We start from the raw sequence: 22,242 nt of genomic DNA on the forward strand, positions 1-22,242 counted from the left end.
TGAGGAAACCACATAGTTTGAGTTTTTGGCTTCCATTATTTCAATTCTCATGGTAAAATATGTATTTAATTTTAAAAAATGAGTCTCACATTCCTGGAAAAAGTACAACTAAGTTACAATAATTTCCTTCATATTTATGATTTAATTATTTCTATTTACAGTTGAGATTGATTGATTTTTCTACTTTGGGCTCTCTTTCTTAGGTATTGGGCTCAGGGTTCTGTTAGGTTTGCAAAGTAAACTTCCTGAAATGTTATAATTTCTGAAATAGGTTAAAACTAAAAGGATGGATTAATTTAAACTGATTCTGGCAACTAGTATGGAGATTATGCTATAGCATATCATGTAATTACATCAGCTGATATTTGTGTATTGAGCTTTCTTAATTAAATTGAATCTAAGTTTTATTTAGTTAGCAAATTACCTACTGTTCAAGTTTATTATCATAATTTACTTTTCACTTTATTTTTTTCTCCTCTAATTCTTAATGTTCTTTGTTATCTGCTTTCTTTATGTTTTCATTTTGTTTGTTATGCTTGCTAAAGTTTTCCCCCATTTTAGAGGAAAAATTTGTATTTACCAATGTTGTCATATTTTTCTGTTTTATAATTTAAGAAGTTCTCTGATTATTTTCATAACTTCTTTCTCCTACTCCCCAAGGAGTGATTTTATTATTTTCTTAAGTCAAATGAATAGTTTTTTTCATCTTTTTAATTTCATATTGGATGTATTAAAAATTAAAATTTTACAATTGTGACCAAATTTAGGCCAAACTTCCTGAGTTTAGAGTTTTTGTTGTAATTGTACTCATTTAAATTTTAGTATTGTGCTGTGTTCTGTGCTAGGTTGCTCAGTTGTGTTTGACTCTTTGTGAACCCATGGACTGTAGCCTGCCAGGCTCCTCTGTCCTTGGGGATTCTCCAGGCAAGAAAGTGCAGCGGGTTGCCATGCCCTCCTCCAGGGGGTCTTCCCAACCTAGGGATTAAACCCAGGTCTCCTGCATTGCAGGTGGATTCTTTACCGTCTGATCCACCAGAGATCAGTCTCAAAAAGAATACAGTAGCAAACATGACAGTTTGTAAAAATCTTATCATAATTTCATATTTGCTTCAATTAGATGTTTTTAAAGATATAATACTTTAGTGATCAATTGAAGCCTCTAGTTTACCCTGCCTAAGATTAATCTCCCTCTATACCTCCCTTTCGGAGAAGGCAATGGCAACCCACTCCAGTACTCTTGCCTGGGAAATCCCATGGATGGAGGAGCCTGGTAGGCTGCAGTCCATGGGGTCGCGAAGAGGACACGACAAAGCGACTTCACTTTTACTTTTCACTTTCATGCACTGGAGAAGGAAATGGCAACCCACTCCAGTATTCTTGCCTGGAGAATCCCAGGGACGGCGGAGCCTGGTGGGCTGCCATCTATGGGGTCGCACAGAGTCAGACACGACTGACGTGACTTAGCAGCAGCAACATATCTCCCTTTAGTATGACTTACATGCTCATCTTTCAGATTCTTGTTACCATTCGTTTACTATATATTTATCCATACACAATATGTAATTCTTCTATAGGTGGATATATAATTCTTTCATATCTCAGAGTTTGCTCAGATTCATGTTCAGTGGGTTGGTGATGCTGTCTAACCATCTTATCCTCTGCTGCCCCTTCTCCTTTTACCTTCTTCAAACTTTCCCAGCATCGCGGTCTTTTCCAATGAGTCAGCTGTTTGCATCAGGTGACTAAAGTATTGGAATCACTCAGTTTCAGTTGATTTCCTTTAGGATTGACTGGTTTGATCTCTGTGCAGTTCAGGGGACTCTCAAGTCTTCTCCAGCACCACAATTCAAAAGCATCAATTATTTGGGTGCTCAGCCTTCTTTATGGTCCAGCTCTCACATCTGCACATGACCGCTGGAAAAAACCATAGCTTTGACTATCTAGATTTCTGTTGGTTAAGTGATGTCTCTGCTTTTTATATGCTGTCTATGTTTGTCATAGTTTTCCTTCCAAGGAGCAAGTGTCTTTGAATTTCAAGACTGCGGTCACCATCCATAGTGATTTTCAAGCCGAAGAAAATAAAATCTGTCACTGTTTCCACTTTTTCCCCTTCTGTTTGCCATGAAGTAATGGGACCAGATGTCATGATCTTAGTTATTTGAATGTTGAGCTTTAACCCAGCCTTTTCACTCTCCACTTTCGAAAGTTTGTTTAGATATTCTTCATTTTCTGCTATTAAAGCTGTATCATCTGCATATATGAGATTGTTGACATTTCTACCAGCAGTCTTGATTTCAGCTTGTGATAGTATATTTTCATTAACCCACTGCAGTTTATTGATTGATGTTCTTATTTCTCAAATGCACATTCTTATTTTACCCCATATACACTTGTATAAAAATTTCTCTAGGGTATATTTCTAGATGTGAAATCTAAGCTCCCTTAGATATCACCATGTTTAACTCAAAGGATTTTTCCAGAATGTGGTGATAACAATTTATTCAGAAGAGTATGAGAGCTCCCCTCCCTATTTTCTCACATCCCTACCAACAAATGGTACAGGGAGTTTATAAAAATATTTTGTCACTATAGAGATATGAAATGATATTTCATTATTTTTGTATTTTGCATTTCCTTTACTATCAATAATATTGGTTATATACTATCAGTATGTTTATAGAGCATTGGGCCTTCCCAGGTGGTGCTAGTGGTAAAGAATCTGCCTGCCAGTTCAGGAGACACACATGATGAGGGTTCAATCCCTGGGTCAGGAAGATCCCTTAGAGAAGGAAATAGCAACCCACTCTAGGATTCTTGCCTGGAAAACTCCATGGACAGAGGAGCCTGGCAGGTTACAGTCCATGGAGTCTCAAAGAGTTGGGCACGACTCTGCACACATGCACATATGGGGCATTCAGCTTCCTCTTCTGTGATTTTCCTATTCATATCATTTGTAGATTCCCACCCTCCCTCTACAGTAAACAAATAACCTCCATTGTATTGGTTTTATAATTAAAAAATTTCATTATGAACAATTCAAACAATATGGAAATATGTAAAGAAGAACATAAAAATTCACTAAATTCTACTTAACAACTACTTGTGTTGAAAGAGCTTTGTTTCAAAGTGTAGTCCACAATTGGCCTTTAGGAACTGATTTTTTTCTTACCTGCCTGTATGATGGCTACCTCTTTTTCCCATGCTCTGTCAAAGGTGAGACAGTTCAGGTATCCTATTTCTCTTTGGTGGGGCTTGTCACTCTTTGGAATTTTATTTACTTGGTTGCTTGCCTTGTGAATTCAAGTCTAGTGCACTCAGGAAAAGTTATGATTTTGAAGATTATTTGACTTTTTATTATTATTAAAGTGGAAGTAGTGATCTTTCCAGCTTTCTATGCTCTAAATAAAAGCAGAAGTCCATACCCATTAGTAGTCACTCCTCATTTACACCTTATCCCAATTCCTCTGGCGACCACTAATCTGTTTTCTATCTCTATGGTGGTGGTGGTTTAGTCACTAAGTTGTGTCTGACTCTTGCGATCCCATGGACTGTAGCCCTCCAGAATCCTCTGTCCATGGGATTTCTCAGCAAGAACACTGGAGTGGGTTGCTGTTTCCTTCTCCAGGGGATCTTTCCAACCCAGGAATCAAACCTGTGATTTCCACATTGCAGGCAATTTCTTTACAACTGAGCCACCAGGAAAGACCTCTATCTCTATAAATTTAAATTTAATGCCTATTCCATACATTTAATCTTGCTGGAATCATATAATATGTGATTTTTTTGTCTGAATTTCTTCACTTAGCTTAATTTTTCAGTGTTAATCCATGTTGTGCCATGTATCAGTACAGCATTCCTTTTTATGTCAACTAATATTCCAGCATAGGCATAGCCTACATTTTGTTCATCCACTTATCAGAGAATGGACATTTGGGATTTTTAAAAATTGATTTATTTATTTGGCTGTACCAGGACTTAGTTGTAGCATGCTGTGGCAAGAAAACTGTCAGTTGCAGCATGTGGAATCTAGTTCTCCAACAAGGGATGGAACGCAGGCCCCCTGCATTGGAAGCACAGAGTCTTAGTCAATACAGCACCAGGGATGTCCCCATTTGGGATTTTTAACCTTTGGCTTTTGTGAATAATTCTGCTAAGAACACTGGTTTAAAAGTTTTTTTTTTTTTTCTGTTTTGCTTTTAGTGTTTATTTTTTTTTATTTTTTTTTTTTTGTGGGTTTTGTCATACATTGATATGAATCAGCCATGGATTTACACGTCTTCCCCATCCCAGTCCCCGCTCCCACCTCCCTCTCCACCAGATTCCTCTCGAAACATCCCACCCTCGCCTTCTCCCACAGAGATTAAAAGTCTGTTCTGTATTTCTGTGTCTCTTTTTCTGTTTTGCATATAGGGTTATCGTTACCATCTTTCTAAATTCCATATATATGTGTTAGTATGCTGTAATGTTCTTTGTCTTTCTGGCTTACTTCACTCTGTATAAGGGGCTCCAGCTTCATCCATCTCATTAGGACTTGTTCAAATGAATTCTTTTTAATGGCTGAGTAATATTCCATGGTGTATATGTACCACAGCTTCCTTATCCATTCATCTGCTGATGGGCATCTAGGTTGCTTCCATGTCCTGGCTATTATAAACAGTGCTGCGATGAACATTGGGGTGCACGTGTCTCTTTCAGATCTGGTTTCCTCAGTGTGTATGCCCAGAAGTGGGATTGCTGGGTCATATGGCAGTTCTATTTCCAGTTTTTTAAGAAATCTCCACACTGTTCTCCATAGCGGCTGCACTAGTTTGCATTCCCACCAACAGTGTAAGAGGGTTCCCTTTTCTCCACACCCTCTCCAGCATTTATTGCTTGTAGACTTTTGGATAGCAGCCATCCTGACTGGCGTGTAATGGTACCACATTGTGGTTTTGATTTGCATTTCTCTGATGATGAGTGATGTTGAGCATCTTTTCATGTGTTTGTTAGCCATCTGTATGTCTTCTTTGGAGAAATGTCTGTTTAGTTCTTTGGCCCATTTTTTGATTGGGTCATTTATTTTTCTGGAATTGAGCTGCAGGAGTTGCTTGTATATTTTTGAGATTAATCCTTTGTCTGTTTCTTCATTTGCTATTATTTTCTCCCAATCTGAGGGCTGTCTTTTCACCTTACTTATAGTTTCCTTTGTAGTGCAAAAGCTTTTAAGTTTCATTAGGTCCCATTTGTTTATTTTTGCTTTTATTTCCAATATTCTGGGAGGTGGGTCATAGAGGATCTTGCTGTGATTTATGTCGGAGAGTGTTTTGCCTATGTTCTCCTCTAGGAGTTTTATAGTTTCTGGTCTTACATTTAGATCTTTAATCCATTTTGAGTTTATTTTTGTGTATGGTGTTAGAAAGTGTGTGTGTGAACACTCTTCCATTTCTCTTTTTGAAGAACTGTCAGAGTATTTTCCAAACTGGCTGCCCCACCTTCATTTTTAAAGGATATATTTTCAATGTGTAAAGAACCTGCCTGCAATGCAGAAGATACAGGAGACACAGGTTCAATTCTTGGGAAAATCCCCTGGAGAAGGAAATGGCAACCCACTCCAGAATTCTTGCCTGGAGAATCCCAGGGACAGAGGAGCCTGGTGGGTCATAGTCCCTGGGGTCGCAAGAGTTGGACACAACTGAGTGACTAAACACAGCACATACATCTAAGGTGACAGGCATTTCTTTTTCTTATACCATTTTAAAGTTGTTTACCTCTTGTCTTTTGGCATTTATTGAATCTTATGCTACAATTCCTATTGTTTTTTCCTTCAACTTAATGCATATTTTTTGTTTACATGGTCCATGAAAATGTTTATCTTGTTTTGATCATGAATTTCTCTTTTTTTTTTTCACTTATTTTTATTAGTTGGAGGCTAATCACTTTACAATACCACACTGGGTCTTGTCATACATTGACATGAATCAGCCATGGATTTACATGTATTCCCCATCCCGATCCTCTCTCCCACCTCCCTCTCTACCCAATCCCTCTGGGTCTTCCCAGTGCACCAGGCCCAAGCACTTGTCTCATGCAACCAACCCGGGCTGGTGATCTGTTTCACCCTAGATAATATACATGTTTTGATGCTGTTCTCTCGAAACATCCCACCCTCGCCTTCTCCCACAGAGTCCAAAAGTCTGTTCTGTATAACTGTGTCTCTTTTTCTGTTTTGCATATAGGGTTATCATTACCATCTTTCTAAATTCCATATATATGTGTCAACATGCTATAATGTTCTTTATCTTTCTGGCTTACTTCACTCTGTATAAGGGGCTCCAGTTTCATCCATCTCATTAGAACTGATTCAAATGAATTCTTTTTAATGGCTGAGTAATATTCCATGGTGTATATGTGCCACAGCTTCCTTATCCATTCACCTGCTGATGGGCATCTAGGTTGCTTCCATGTCCTGGCTATTATAAACAGTGCTGCGATGAACATTGGCTTGCACGTGTCTCTTTCAGATCTGGTTTCCTCAGTGTATATGCCCAGAAGTGGTATTGCTGGGTCATATGGCAGTTCTATTTCCAGTTTTTTAAGAAATCTCCACACTGTTCTCCATAGCGGCTGCACTAGTTTGCATTCCCACCAACAGTGTAAGAGGGTTCCCTTTTCTCCACACCCTCACCAGCATTTATTGCTTGTAGACTTCTGGATAGCAGCCACCCTGACTGGCGTGTAATGGTACCTCATTGTGGTTTTGATTTGCATTTCTCTGATGATGAGTAATGTTGAGCATCTTTTCATGTGTTTGTTAGCCATCTGTATGTCTTCTTTGGAGAAATGTCTGTTTAGTTCTTTGGCCCATTTTTTGATTGGGTCATTTATTTTTCTGGAATTGAGCCGCAGGAGTTGCTTATATATTTTTGAGATTAATCCTTTGTCTGTTGCTTAGTTTACTATTATTTTCTCCCAATCTGAGGGCTGTCTTTTCACCTTGCTTATAGTTTCCATAAAATTACTAGAGCTAATCAACAAATATAGTAAAGTTGCAGGATATAAAATTAACACATAGAAATCCCTTGCATTCCTATACACTAACAATGAGAAAACAGGAAGAGAAATTAAGGAAACAATACCATTCACCATTGCAACAAAAAGAGTAAAATACTTAGGAGTATATCTACCTAAAGAAACAAAAGACCTATACATAGAAAACTATAAAACACTGATGAAAAAATCAAAGAGGACACAAAGAGATGGTGAAACATACCGTGTTCATGGATTGGAAGAATCAATATTGTCAAAATGGCTATTCTACCCAAAGCAATCTATAGATTCAATGCAACCCCTATTAAGCAAGCAATGGTATTTTTCACAGAACTAGACCAAAGAATTTCTCAATTTGTATAGAAATACAAAAAACCTCGAATGGCCAAAGTAATCTTGAGAAAGAAGAATAGAACTTGAGGAATCAACCTGCCTGACTTCAGGCTCTACTACAAAGCCACAGTCATCAAGACAGTATGGTACTGGCACAAAGACAGAAATATAGATCAATGAAACAGAATAGAAAGCCCAGAGATAAATCCACGCACCTTTGGACACCTTATCTTCGACAAAGGAGGCAACACTATACAATGGAAAAAAGACAACCTCTTTAACAAGTGGTGCTGGGAAAACTGGTCAACCACTTGTAAAAGAATGAAACTAGAACACTTTCTAACACCATACACAAAAATAAACTCAAAATGGATTAAAGATCTAAATGTAAGACCAGAAACTATAAAACTCCTAGAGGAGAACATAGGTAAAACACTCTCTGACATAAATCACAGCAGGATCCTCTATGACCCACCTCCCAGAATATTGGAAATAAAAGCAAAAATAAACAAATGGGACCTAATGAAACTTAAAAGCTTTTGCACAACAAAGGAAACTATAAGCAAGTTGAATTTATCTTTTTGTTTCCTCTGTTTATCAGAGCTTACAAATTTATTCTGTAAGGGCTAGATAGTGAATATTTTGGACTTTTCTGGTCTAATGATCTCTGTCATAACTATTAAACTGCCATTAGCAGCAAAGCAGCCATGGAAAAAGTAAAAATGAATGAATTTGATTTATGTTCCCATAAAACTTAATTTATTAAAAAGAAGCATAATGGATTAGAATTTACCTGTAGTCCATAGTATGCTGACTTTTTTTCTTTATAGTGTCTGTCACTATTAAGCACGGAGGCCAAAAGTTTAAGTATAAATTCTGTGGACCAAGACTGAAATCTAATTTTCAGTTTGGTTTGTGAGTGAAGTTCTGATTCTTATTTTTGCCTAAATAAAATTAAGGATAATTGTTTTCATGTGGGTTAGGTTTTGTTGTTGTTTTTATCCCCTAGTTAATTTCATCTCATTGCACTAGAGATGTTTTTGGAACCTGTATAATGAATATTTTGCAGAATTTATTGAGCTTTTTTTTGTGGCTTCATAAGAGATCATTTAAAAAACTTGTAAGCACAGTCATATAGTTTAATCTTAGTTTATTAGTTATAATAGTCCATAGATTATTCTTAAATCAATATTATTAATTGTGATATTTAGATCTTTATTATTCTAATTAAGTTTTGTTGATTCAAGTAATGAAAATTGAGAAAACAAGAATCATTATTTTCTAGTTATTTTCTTTTTATGGATAACCATTACATCTACATTTCTTTTTCTTCTTTTATATTCTATATAATAGAATACTGTATGGAACTTCATATTTCCCTGAACTTGGAGAGTTAGCTTTCAAAGCTGAGGACAAAAATATATCAAGTACTCCACATTCTTAAATAAAAGTAGAGAAGTCAGGATCAGACACTCCTAATATAAACAGTTGTTTGTGCAGTGGGCAGATTTTTTTGATTAGTGAGCCATTGGCCTGTTGAGGTGTGCCGTAACTTTTCCGTTTCTTTTCCGTAAGGAAAGGTGGAAGTACTTCTCCCATCCCTAGTTAACTGAAGCTAGTTTTCCAAGAAAATGTGTGCCTATATGTGAAGTATATTGATCTCATTCCAATTTACTTTGAATTCCTGTGTTTGACATGGCAAGGAAATGGATTTCCTGGGATCAAGTGGACATTGATGAAATTATTTGACCTCGAGCCATAGTTCACAAGGGCTGACCACTAGATAGATCACAGGACCACACCAACAAAGTCTATGCATGTATACTGTGAGGGATTATATCTGGGGTTGAAACTAGAAGAGAGCAAATCCAACTGTTAAAAAAATTGCATGTTAGGAAGGACCTTCTATGGGACTCCCTACAAAATTGATAACGTGCCCTGCAAGAGACCTTGACTTTCTTTCTTGTGAGTACCTAACAGAAAATGTTAATTGTCAGACAGTGTGTACTAGGGAAGCAATGGGAGGAGAAAAATATCACTTTGGCAGCCAATTATGTGAAAGAACCCCTGCTGTTTCTTCTGTTTCCTTTTTTCAGGTTTTACATCCCAGAAAATCTAGAACCAGAAGAGAGGGAAGGAGGGTTAAAAGAAAAGAAACCCATACCTCTCTCCTCTGCAGGTCCTTTGGTATGATCGTCAAGACTGGGAGGGAAAGGAGGAAATGAGTTTATAGTTTATAATTGGAATATATGCTGCTTAATGATCACTAAAAATGATCAACTGAAGAGACTACTGAAGTGTCATTAAATGGATTGAGAAGACAGGGTCAACAGGGCATGACTGAAGGCAGTGACTGGAAAAACAAAACAGAAAAAAACATTTGTTAATCATAGCTCTCAAAGTTTGGTGGGTTCAATAAACCAGTTAGTTATATTTTCCTGATGATTATTTAGTAGTTAAATAAAACATTTACTACACTAAAAATCTTACACTTTATCAATATAAAATGAACTTTTGGTCCCACTTAATGCTTTATTTTTTTAATTTTACTTAATTAAATTAAATTTAAAACTTAATGTTTTGAATTTTACTGCAAGTGGTATTTTGCTACCCCTGTTTTCCTTTTGTTTTCATTTGTGTAACATTTTATATTTAACTTTTTCAAAGGTTTTCTTTCACAAATTATTTTTCAATTCAGTGAAACACACACACACACACACACACACACACACACACACACCTACCTATCTGTCTATTCAATCTCAGTGTAGGAGTTAAACTCACATTTGTTTTAATAATTGATATTGATTTTATTCTGCCCATTTGTCTTATATGCTTTCTTTAAAAAAAATCCGTGCTTTTCTAACTTTTAGTACAGAGACTTCATTTTTGTGTTTTCCAATGACTTAGAGGGTCATGTTTTTATGTTGTTCAAAATCATTCTTTAATTTATGAGTCAAAAAATAAACTAGTTTAATGTGATGCCCCATATTTGAGATAGGATATTCAGAACTTCTAATTCTGTTTCTTTCTTCAACCTCATCACTATAATGAACATTTCTATGTAAGTACTTGCTACTCCATTTACCTATCATATCTAAATCTATATACATACCTACATAAATGGCTGTCCATCTTCATTTTTGAGAATATATTAGAATTAGCATCTTACCTATGGGCGTGGCTTCCCCCTGGCTGGTTAGGGAGATGCACCCTAGGTTTAGCTTTTACTCATGGCTTCACATTTTCAGAGCTTCCAGAGAAGCCTGGCAAGTTGCAACATTTTAGAACTTGCTGAACCAAGTCTGTATTAAACTGGTATGATTATTTGGCTGCAATATTTGTTCTCTCTCTAGGAACTACAGACATTATGCTGAGAGTTGATGCTCTGACTAACTTTACTCAACAGGCTTTACAAGATTCTCAAAAAGCTATTTCAGCTCTTAATGCTGAACAAATACAGATTAGAAAAGTGGTTTTACAAAGCAGATTGATCTTAGATATTCTAACAGCTGCACAAAGAGGAACTTGTACCATTATTCATACCCAGTGCTGTACATATATACCAGATATGAGCACTAATATTACTCAGTTTAAAAAACACATGAACAAGATGACTCAGGCTATGGATATTCCTGAAACCTCAATTGCCCCATTTTTGGAAGCATTAACTAATTCCTCTTGGTGGAAAACTATCCTAATTGCAATAATTCTGATTGTTATGTTTTTGCTGTTTGCTCCCTGCATCTATAAGTGTGTAACTGGATTTGTTTCTAGCCTCAGTTATAGATGCAGGGAGCAAACAGCTTCTTCCAACTATTACTTGGGGCCCCTGGATCAGAGATCCTCAATATGAGAGTTAGGAGAATGTTCCCTCATCAGTTTAGGGATGATGCCCCTCATCAGCTCAGAAGCAGTTATGGAAGAGAACAATGCCCCTCTCCCTAGGCAGCATCAGTTCAGTTCATTTCAGTCACTCAGTCGTGTCTGACTCTTTGCGATCCCATGGACTGCAGCATACCAGGCTTCCCTGTCTATCACCAACTCCCAGATCTTGCCCAAACTCATGTCCATCGAGTCGGTAATGCCATCCAACCATCTCATCCTCTGTCGTCCCCATCTCATCCTACCTTCAATCTTTCCCAGCATCAGGGGGTTCTTTTCCAGTGAGTCAGTTCTTTGCATCAGGTGGCCAAAGTATTGGAGCTTCAGCTTCAGCATCAGTCCTTCCAATGAATATTCAGGGCTGATTTCCTGGTTGGATTTCCTTGCAGTCCAAGGGACTCTCAAGAGTCTTCTCCAACACCACAGTTCAAAAGCATCAATTCTTTGGTGCTCAGTTTTCTTTATAATCCAACTCTTACATCCATACATGACCATTGGAAAAACCATAGCTTTGACTAGATGGACCTTTGTTCACAAAGTAACATCTCTGCTTTTTACTATGCTGTCTATGTTGGTCATAGCTTTTCTTCAAAGGAGCAAGTGTCTTTTAATTTCACGGCTACAGTCACCATCTGCAGTGGTTTTGGGGCCCAAGAAAATAAAGCCTCTCACTGTTTCCATTATTTCCCCATCTGTTTGCCATCAAGTGATGGGACTGGATGCCATGATCTTAGTTTTTTGAATGTTGAGTTTTAAGCCAACTTTTTCACGCTCCTCTTTCACTTTGATCAAGAGCCTCTTTAGTTCCTCTTCACTTGCTGCCATAAGGGTGGTATCATCTGCATATCTGAGGTTATTGACATTTCTCCCCACAATCTTGATTCCAGCTTGTGCTTCATCCAGCCCAGCATTTAGCATGATGTACTCTACATATAAGTTAAATAAGCAGGGTGACAGTATAATATTCCTGAAAGAAAAGGGGGGAATGAGAGGGTAACAAGCAGGAAGACTAGGGGTCCCCAAACAGAGGAAATAGACTGCAAGTGTCAGACTTTTTCTTCCTCTTCCTTAAGCAGCAGGAGGAAACAAACTACAAGTGTCAGACATTTTTTTCCCTTCTCTATACAAAATTAAAAGAAGGTTTCTTTTAAAATTTTGTGTTGCCATGGCACCTGGTTCCACCTGAACTTAACTTTTCTCAAACCTTGAGCTAACCAATGAAGTTTTTCTTATGGAAATGGTTTTCTTAAGCTATGCTAATGAACTAAGTATTTGCCTTAGAATCTGCCTTTCTTGGCTCAACAAACCAGTATGTTTTACTCAGGGAAATGTTCTGTTAAGCTGTTAATGAAACTATGTATTTGCTTGGAAGTCTGCCTTTCTTCAAGATTCATGTCAATTGTTTTATGGCCCAGGATGACCTTGTGTCAATGCTATCTCAAAATGAATTTTGTGGGTGAGGGACCTGGTGTAACTCTCTCAATTTTGAGGCATGTCCTTTCTCTAATTTGCAACTCGCTTATCATATATAGCAACTCCTTACTATAAACTATAAAAGTGCAGCAGGGCACTTTTTCTGCTCCCTTCTGATATCTATGTCAGAGGCTTTCTCTATCTCTTTTATACTTTAATAAAACTTTATTGCACAAAAGTTCTGAACCATCAAGGCTTGTCACTGGCCCTGAATTGAATTTAAATACTATTCAAATATTATCACTTATATAGAATCATCACTAATTCTTCTGAATTGTTCCTTCTTTATCACTTTAGCAAGATAACATTTTAAAATATTGTGATGAGATTGCAATTTAGTTTCTTACTTTTGAATTATTACCATTGAAGGAAAATGAAGATATGTTTGCCAGCTAAATGCAACATTGGCAGACACTATCTTGTAAATTATGGTGACAGCCTAGTCATGTTTCCTTGGGTGACTCTAAATTTGGATAGCTATCATTTTCCATGGTATATCGTGTAACCAGATCAACAATTCTTCAAGAACTTTTATGCACTATGCCTCCTTATATCCCTTTTGATTTGTTACCTTTTCTCCATTACCATTCCCTTTTTCCAAACATTTTTGTCCTGGATTATACAAATTGCCTTCTATTTACTGTCTCTTTCTCCTAAGTAATCCTCCTCTTTCTTACCCACTAATAATTATCACATGAATGATAGTATGCATTCAGGATTTATAGACTGGCATATGTAAACGTGATATACTGGTCAACATACAGTAAGTATTAGAAACACCATAGCCAGCTGAAAAATACCTGAACTTTGCATAACTGCAAATTAAATTTTCACCCTTGAGATTAGAAAAAATTAATATTAAAAACTGATATATCCAGTTCCATTCTTCTTTCTCAAGATTACTTTGGCTATTCGAGATTTTTTGTATTTGCATAAGACAAGTGCTTGGGGCTGGTGCACTGGGAAGACCCAGAGGGATGGGGTGGGGAGGGAATTGGGAAGGGGGATCGGGATGGGGAATACATGTAAATCCATGGCTGATTCATGTCAATGTATGGCAAAAACCACTACAATATTGTAAAGTAATTAGCCTCCAACTAATAAAAATAAATGGAAAAACAAACTGATATAAAGTTTAAGAAGTTTTGAGGAAATGGGCATTATCAAGCAGACTACTGGGAGTGTAGTAAAGTAATTTTTGACACATTAGTATAAAAATTAAAATTCTATTGGAGTATAGTTATTTACAATGTTATGTAAGTTTCAGTAGTACAGTAAATTAAGTCAGTTACACATTATACATATATCCAATATATTTTAGATTCTTTTCCCATATAGGTCATTACAGAGTATTGAGTTCCTTGTGCTATATAGTAGGTCCTATTATTAATCTATTTTATTTAATATATATTTTATATAATATATATTAATAAGATAAAATAAAATAAAATATATAATAGGTCCTATAGTTATCTATTTTATATATAATAGTTTGTATATGGCAGTCCCAATCTCCTTATTTATCCCTCCCCCACTCTTTTCTTCCCTAGTAACCTCAAGTTTTTTTTCTACGTGTGACTCTATTTCTGTCTGTAAATAATTTCATTTGTACTTTTTTGCTTAGATTCCACATATAAGAGACATCATATGATTTTGTCTTTCTCTTTATGGCTTATTTCATTCAGTATGACAGTCTCCAGGTCTATCCATGTCACTGCAAATGACAGTATTTTATTCCTTTTTATGGCTGAGTAATATTCCATTGAACATATGTACTACATCTTCTTTATCCATTCCTCTGTAGATATTTAGGTTGCTTCCATGCCTTGGCTATTGTGAATAGTGCCACAATGAACATTGGCGTGCATGTTTATTCAAATTATGGTTTTCTCCAGATATATGCCCAGGAATGGAATTGCTGGAACATACAGTAGTTCTTATATTTAGTTTTTTTAGTGAAAGTGAAAGTCGCTCAGTCGTGTCTGACTCTTTGCAACCTCATGGACTATACAGTCCATGGAATTCTCCAGGGCAGAATACTGGAGTGGGTAGCCTTTCCATTCTCCAGGGAATCTTCCCAACCCAGTGATCAAACTCAGGTCTCCTGCATTGCAGGCAGATTCTTTACCAGCTGAGCCACAAGGGTATATTTAGTTTTTTTTAGGGAACCTCCAAACTGTTCTCATAGTAACTGTGCAAATTTACATTCCCACCAGAAGTGTAGGAAGCTTCCCTTTTCACTCTACCTTCTCCAGCATTTGTTGTTTCTAGACTTTCTTGATGATGGCCTTTCTGACCAGTGTGAGGTGATACTTTGTAATATTTTTGGTCTGCATTTATCTACTACTTAATGGTGTTGAGGATCTTTTCATGTGCTTTTTGGCCAGCTGTATGTCTTCCTTGGCAAAATATCCATTTAGATCTTCCTCAGATTTTTGATTATTATTTTTTTTAAATTGACCTTCATGAGCTTTTTGTATATTTTCAAGATTAATCACTTGTCAGTATCTTCATTTGAAAATATTTTCTCTCATTCTGTGGTTTGTGGATCCAGCATTATTTTTACTATTAGATATCTGCCCTATCTAAAAGGTAGGTAAGCTGCATACTGCATCATTGTTTTAATGAAAATGAATTATAAAGATTTTCCTTTTGTAAGGTAATGGATGACTAAATTATGGTGTAATCATTCTAAATTTTAAAGGGAAAAAATTAGATCTGTTTCTATTAAAGTAAAAGGATATACATGATATACTGTTCTGTGGTAAAAATGTTGAAGAACAATGGACATGAAATGATATATTCAAGTAAGGAATTATAAACCTAAATTATTACAAAGAAAGTCATGAGAGATTGGAGTGGTTGCCACTGGAGGGGGGATTGTTTCCTTTTTTAAATAAATAAACTGAAAATCCAGCATCTTTTCAAGAGGTTCAAAATGTAATTGCTTATGTGATTATAGAGCAAGACATGGTAGTGTGGAGGATACACCCAAACTGGTTTTCACTGGATGAGAATGATACTGATTGCTTCTTTTATCTTGTGATACTTGACAGCCAATATAGCATAACTATTAAGAACACAGGGCCTGTACCATAACTGTATGGATTTGAATCCTAGCTCTACTACTTGAAATATGTATTATCTCTAGCAAGTTTGGTAAATCACTCATTGCTTCAGTTTCCTTGTGAAATATGACAATAATATTACCTGCTGAATCAAGTGGTTATGAGGATTATATAAATTAATATGGTTAATGCTTAGAATATTTCCTGTTACAAACTAACCATTCAATAACTGTTGGCTGCTGCTATATAATTATAGGATTTACATGGATATCTCATTTATTTAGACATGGTATTTTAAAAGAAGTATATATACAAGTAAATCCAGTTTTATGTATATAATATTTATCAGTTTTTATTTTGGAGATAGGGTTGTGGCAGTTTCTTATTATTTTTCATGTTTTAAAAAGTGAATATAAACAACTTATTCCAATGAAAAGCCCAAGCTTATTTCATATAATATATGCTTGATATTGAAGCAAATCAAGATATATCATTTCCATCTCACCATGATAATATATCTAAGGCAAAATCCTAGATTTCAGCAAATTTTACTTCCACATGCCTATGGCTATAACTAAGATGACCCTCTCTCTATATATATATTATATGTATATAATATATATATATATGATGACTATATATATATATTACCATCCAATTCACAGTACTTTTTAAAAAATTAATTATTTTAATTGGAGGCTAATTACTTTACAATATTTTGGTAGTTTTGGCCATACATTGACATGAATTAACCACGGGTATACATGTATCCCCCCGTCCTGAAGCCCCCCCCCCAACTCTCTCCCCACTCCATCCCTCTGGGTTGTCCCACTGCACTGTCTTTGAGTGCCTTGTTTCATACATCGAACTTGGACTGGTCATCTATTTCACATATGGAAATATAGATGTTTTAATTCTATTCTCTCAAATCATTCCACCTTTGCCTTCTCCCACAGAGTCCAAAAGTCTGTGCTTCTTATCTGTGTCTCTTTTGCTGTCTCCCATATAGAGTTATCATTACCATCTTTCTAAATTCCATATATATGCATTAATATACTGTATTGGTGTTTTTCTTTCTGACTTACTTTACTCTGTATAATAGACCCCAGTTTCATCCACCTCATTAGGACTGACTCAAATGTGTTATTTTTAATAGCTGAGTAATATTCCGTTGTGTACATGTACCACAACTTACCCATTTGACTGCCAAAGGACGTCTAGGTTGCTTCCATGTCCTGGCTATTGTAAACAGTGCTGCAATGAACATTGGGGTACATGTTGTCTCTTGCAATTCTGGTTTCCTCAGTGTGTATTCCCAGTAGTGGGATTGCTGGGTCGTATGGCAGTTCTGTTTCCAGTTTTTTAAGGAATATCCACCCTGTTCTCCATAGTGGCTGTACTAGTTTGCATTCCCACCAACAGTGTGAGAGGGTTCCCTTTTCTCTGCACACTCTCCAGCATTTATTGTTTGTAGACTTTTGAGAGCAGCCATTCTGACCGGCATGAAATAGCAATCCACTGTGGTTTTGATTTGCATTTCTCTGACAACGAGTGATGTTGAGCATCTTTTCATGTGTTTGTTAGCCATCTATTTGTCTCCTTTGGAGAAATGTCTGTTTCGTTCTTTGGCCCATTTTTTCATTGGGTCATTTATTTTTCTGGTATTGAGCTGCATGAGCTGCTTGTATATTTTTGAGATTAATTCTTTGTCAGTTGCTTTTTTCGCTATTATTTTCTCCCATTCTGAAAGCTGTCTTTTCACCTTGTTTACAGTTTCCTTCATTATGCAAAAGATTTTAAGTTTAAACAGGTCCCATTTGTTTACTTTTGCTTTTATGTCCTTTACTCTGGGAGGTGGCTATTGGATGATCCTGCTGTGATTTATGTCAGAGAGTGTTCTGCCTATGTTTTCCTCTAGAAGTTTTATAGTTTCTGGCTTTACATTTAGATCTTTAATCCTTTTTGAGTGTATTTTTGTGTATGGCATTAGAAAGTATTCTAGTTTCATTATTTTACAGGTGGTTGACTAGTTCTCCCAGCACCACTTGTTAAAGAGATTGTCTTTTCTCCATTGTATATTCTTGCCTTCTTTGTCAAAGATAGGGTGTCCATAGGTGCGTGGATTTATCTCTGGGCTTTCTATTTTGTTCCATTGATCTATATATCTGTCTTTGTGCCAGTACCATACTGTCTTGGTGACTGTAGGTTTGTAGTATAGTCTGAAGTCAGGCAGGTCGATTCCTCCAGTTTCATTCTTCTGTCTCAAGATTGCTTTGGCTAATCAAGGTTTTTTTGTGTTCCCATACAAATTGTGAAATGATTTGTTCTAGTTCTCTGAAAAATACCATTGGTAACTTGATAGAGATTGCATTGAATCTATAGATTGCTTTCGATAGTATACTCATTTTCACTATATTGATACTTCTGATCCAAGAACATGGTGTATTTCTCCATCTATTTGTGTCATCTTTGATATCTTTCATGACTGTTTTTATAGTTTTCTATATATGTAGGTCTTTTGTTCCTTTAGGTAAATTTATTCCTAAGTAATTTATTTTATTTTTTTCATCACAATGGTGAATGGGATTATTTCCTTAATTTCTCTTTCTGTTTTCTCATTGTTAGTGTATAGGAACAAAAGGGATTTCTGTGTATCAATTTTATATCTTCCAACTTTACTATGTTCATTGATTAGCTCTAGTAACTTTCTGGTGGTGTCTGTAGGGTTTTCCATGTAGAGGATCATGTAATCTGTAACAGTGAGAGTTTTACTTCTTCTTTTCCAATGTGGATTCCTTTTATTCCTTTTTCTTCTCTGATTGTTGTGGCTAAAACTTCCAAAACTATGTTGAATAGTAGTGGTGAGAGTGGAAACCTTATCTTGTTCCTGACTTTAGGGGAAATGCTTTCAATTTTTTGCCATTGAGGATGATGTTTGCTCTGGGTTTGTCATATGTGGCTTTTATTATGTTGAGGTATGTTCCTTCTATGTCTTCTTTCTGAAGAGTTTTGCTCATAAATGAATGTTGAATTTTGTCAGAGGCTTTCTCTGTGTCTATTGAGCTAATCATGTGGTTTTTATCTTTCAATTTGTTAATGTGGTGTCTCACATTGATTGATTTGCGAATATTGAAGAATTTTTGCATCCCTTGGATAAAGTCCACTTGGTCATGATGTACGATCTTTTTAATATGTTGTTGGATTCTGTTTGCTAGGATTTTGTTAAGAATTTTTGCATCTCTGTTCATCAGTGATATTGGCCTAAAGTTTTCCTTTTTTGTGGCATCTTTGTCTAATCCAGGGTACTTTTGAGAGGAGAATAGGGCACTTTGTTATTACACTCATAAAATAGATCTTAATAGAAACTGTCTGGTTGATTAGGTTACATGATCATGCTAGCTCTGACTGAATCTCCCTTGACATACATGCACTCACCCACTGTAGCCCAGTATACCTATGCTTACCTCAGATTTATATGGTCAGTAAAGACAGCCTGGCTCAGGCTACCATTATTCTTCTGCATTAATACTGCCTTAATCCAGTAGTTTTCTAAAAGACCTCCCTTCTCTGTCCTTAATTCCATTCAGTCATCATGACTACCAGAGTGATCGTTTTAAAATATAAGTTAAATCATGTCTCTTTTCTGTTCAGTCCCTCCAGTTACTGGCTCTGTCACTGAGAGTAATATCAGAGTCCTTCCAATTACTTTTATAAGACCCTTCCTCTGGTTGTCCCCTGCCTCCAAATAGAGATCCTGTTGATTCTCTAAAGTTCTCTCTTACTATCCTGCTGTCCTTTATTTGCCTCCGTCAATACTGCCTCTCTTCTGTTCTTCAAACATACCAGACATGCCTATACCTCAGGGCCTTTGCACTTTCTGTTCCCTCTTCTTGTTGTGTGTTTTCTGCCAATATCTATGAGTTTTACTCCCTCACATTTTTTTTTTACTCCCTCACATTTTTAACCTTTTTTTTTCTTCTTCTCAAAGTTTCCTTCCCCATGAAGCCTATCCAATCACTTTATATACAATCACAAATCACTTGCACTTCTGGTAACCCCCCCCCCATCCCTTTCCCATATTTTATTTATTTTCTCTTGTAATTCACTAAGCTTCTATGTAAGCTTCTATAAAGTTAATAATTGTCTCTTGTATCTACTACTGTGTCCGTTGTACCTAGAGCAGTGCTGGTCACATAGTTGATGTTAATACATATTTCTTTTTTTTCCCACTGGGTTCTTCATAGTTTTTATTCAAGCAGCAATACTAGAAACTGAAAAAGATCATTGTAACAATTCCTCGATTTAAGAAAAGATACCTGTTAAAAGATATCTTAGCAGATGAACACTTAATTTTTGATTGTAGAACTCGAATATCTCTTGCAACAATACTTTTCCTTTGGTCATCACTTAATCAGAAAAAATACTCGTCCCAGTTCAAACAGTACCTTGACTCTACGAGTAATGCTGAGGAACTGACAAGTTTTATCATAAAGTTCTTCCAGATTTTCTCTGTCCCAGTAGAAATCAGGGGTGATCAAGAAGTCTGTACTCAAGTTTATACGGTGTCTTAGGGCAAAGAGTTCAGCCATTTTCTGCATAACTTCTTCATGAGATAGTTTCACTTTCTTCCCAGCTTTTAAAGCCTCTGAAATCGACTGAATAGATTCAACAAATTTATCCAGTGATGCTTCCCAGATAGCAAGTTTCACTGAGAGGCAAAGGGCATTTGAGAAAGCAAATTTCTCCAGAATGGTGTCATCTAAATCCAGCTCTGAATTTAACCGGATTTCCCCTCTGTGAAGTTTTGACTACCACTCTACTTTTGTGTAGTTAAGCTCTTCATTTTTCCAGTGAACCAATACAATTTCATAGGGCTGAATTGCATGTTTTTCTAGAACTTGCATCACATGCTTCATAGTTTGGTCTTTCACATTCCATAACACAGCAGCTCCTTCCCTGAAGAAGAATATTGTTCCAGGATCACCTTCTTTTGCAGAATTTTTCACACCCATCACCAGAATGTTTGCTGCATTTGGACCCTGGTTCAAGGAGATGTACCTCGAGGCAAGCTAGTCACTTCGACGTATCCATGGGACGTCAGATCTTGAGACAGGCTTCCAAGATGTTACTCATCTGCGGTTGCAAATGCAGTGCATTGCATCAGGTCCTCTCGCCGGACAGAAGAGGGATGCGCAGAGCGCGCAAGCTTCCACGGACCGAGCAGCAGCCGCAGCCCGGCGCGCTCCCCGCAGGCGGTACCAATCCCGGCCCAGAAATATGGGCCCCAGCCCATATTTCTTGATTGATAATGAAGACTTCCAAATTCCCCTGCTTCCTTAATTTTGTCAAGCACAGACTCATGCTGCTTCACAGAAATTCAGCCATGTTTTTTGTGGGGGCATGTCCAGTGCCATAATCTCTAAGAGCATATTGCCTGTCCATTCTGGAAAAAAGGTAACAATCTGGTAATGACCACAGCCGTATGCCATACCTGTGTGCCAGTTTGTAAAGGAAATGGCAAGATTTGAAAGCATTTTCCCACATATGGTTTTAAATAGGTCAGGTAGGAAAATGGAGTCTGTTATCTGTACTGGTGCTGATTTCACAGCCACTCATTCCTCAGAGGAGTAATAACGAATGACAACAAGAGAAGAAAGATCTTTAGAGTCATTTTTTGTATGATGCTTTGCCAAGAGCAACATTTATCAGGGCGTTGCATGTCCCACATGGAAGTGGGTGATCTTGGTAATGTGTGAATTTGTTACCATCACCAAATTAACTCTGCTCAATTCTGTTGTCTTTGCAATTTCACATCCTTGATTACAAATTCATAAAACTGTTCTTCTTTTGAGTATAAATTCTTTACTGCTGCAAAAATATAATTTTTCATTTTTATCAAGTACCTGATTTGTTTTTACTTGCTAGTTACTAATTATATATGAAATATAAATGAATTGAAGGCCATATATTCTGTGTTAACTACTTCAAGGAAAACTTATAGTAGGTCCGATCAACATTGCAGCTGCAAGAAGTAACAAGTCTGGCATTAAACTTTCCTGACATACCTTACTTCTCAAGCTTAACATCTGGGAATATACGATTAACAGTGGCTTACATATACATCCACAAGATATGGCAAAAGAATATATCATGTGGAAACTGTCTTTTGAGACATTTTAATGCTGTGAAAATTATTTTAGAGTTACTTATTCTAGTGCCACTGACTTTTTTTTTATTGAGAGACTAAACTTCATGGATTCAAGGATCTTGTTCATCATTTTATACCTAGGTGTATCCATTTCCTGAGGCTATTGTAACAAATTACCATAAACTTGGTGGTATTTTAAAACAGCAGAAATGTATTCTTTTCACAATTGTGGAGGCCAGAAATCTGAAATCAAAGTGTGTATAGGACTGTGCTCTCTCTGGAGACTCTGGGAGAGATTCCTTCCTATTT

The 22,242-nt window shown here is 36.6% G+C and overlaps 1 pseudogene; it reads right to left on the reverse strand.

The window, feature by feature from the left end:
- Window positions 1-20,188: 20,188 nt before the first annotated feature.
- On the reverse strand, window positions 20,189-20,797 carry LOC133052578 (required for meiotic nuclear division protein 1 homolog; annotated as a pseudogene).
- Window positions 20,798-22,242: the final 1,445 nt, after the last annotated feature.

This window comes from Dama dama, chromosome X (genome assembly GCF_033118175.1).
Source record: "Dama dama isolate Ldn47 chromosome X, ASM3311817v1, whole genome shotgun sequence".
Taxonomy (NCBI): Eukaryota; Metazoa; Chordata; class Mammalia; order Artiodactyla; family Cervidae; genus Dama; species Dama dama.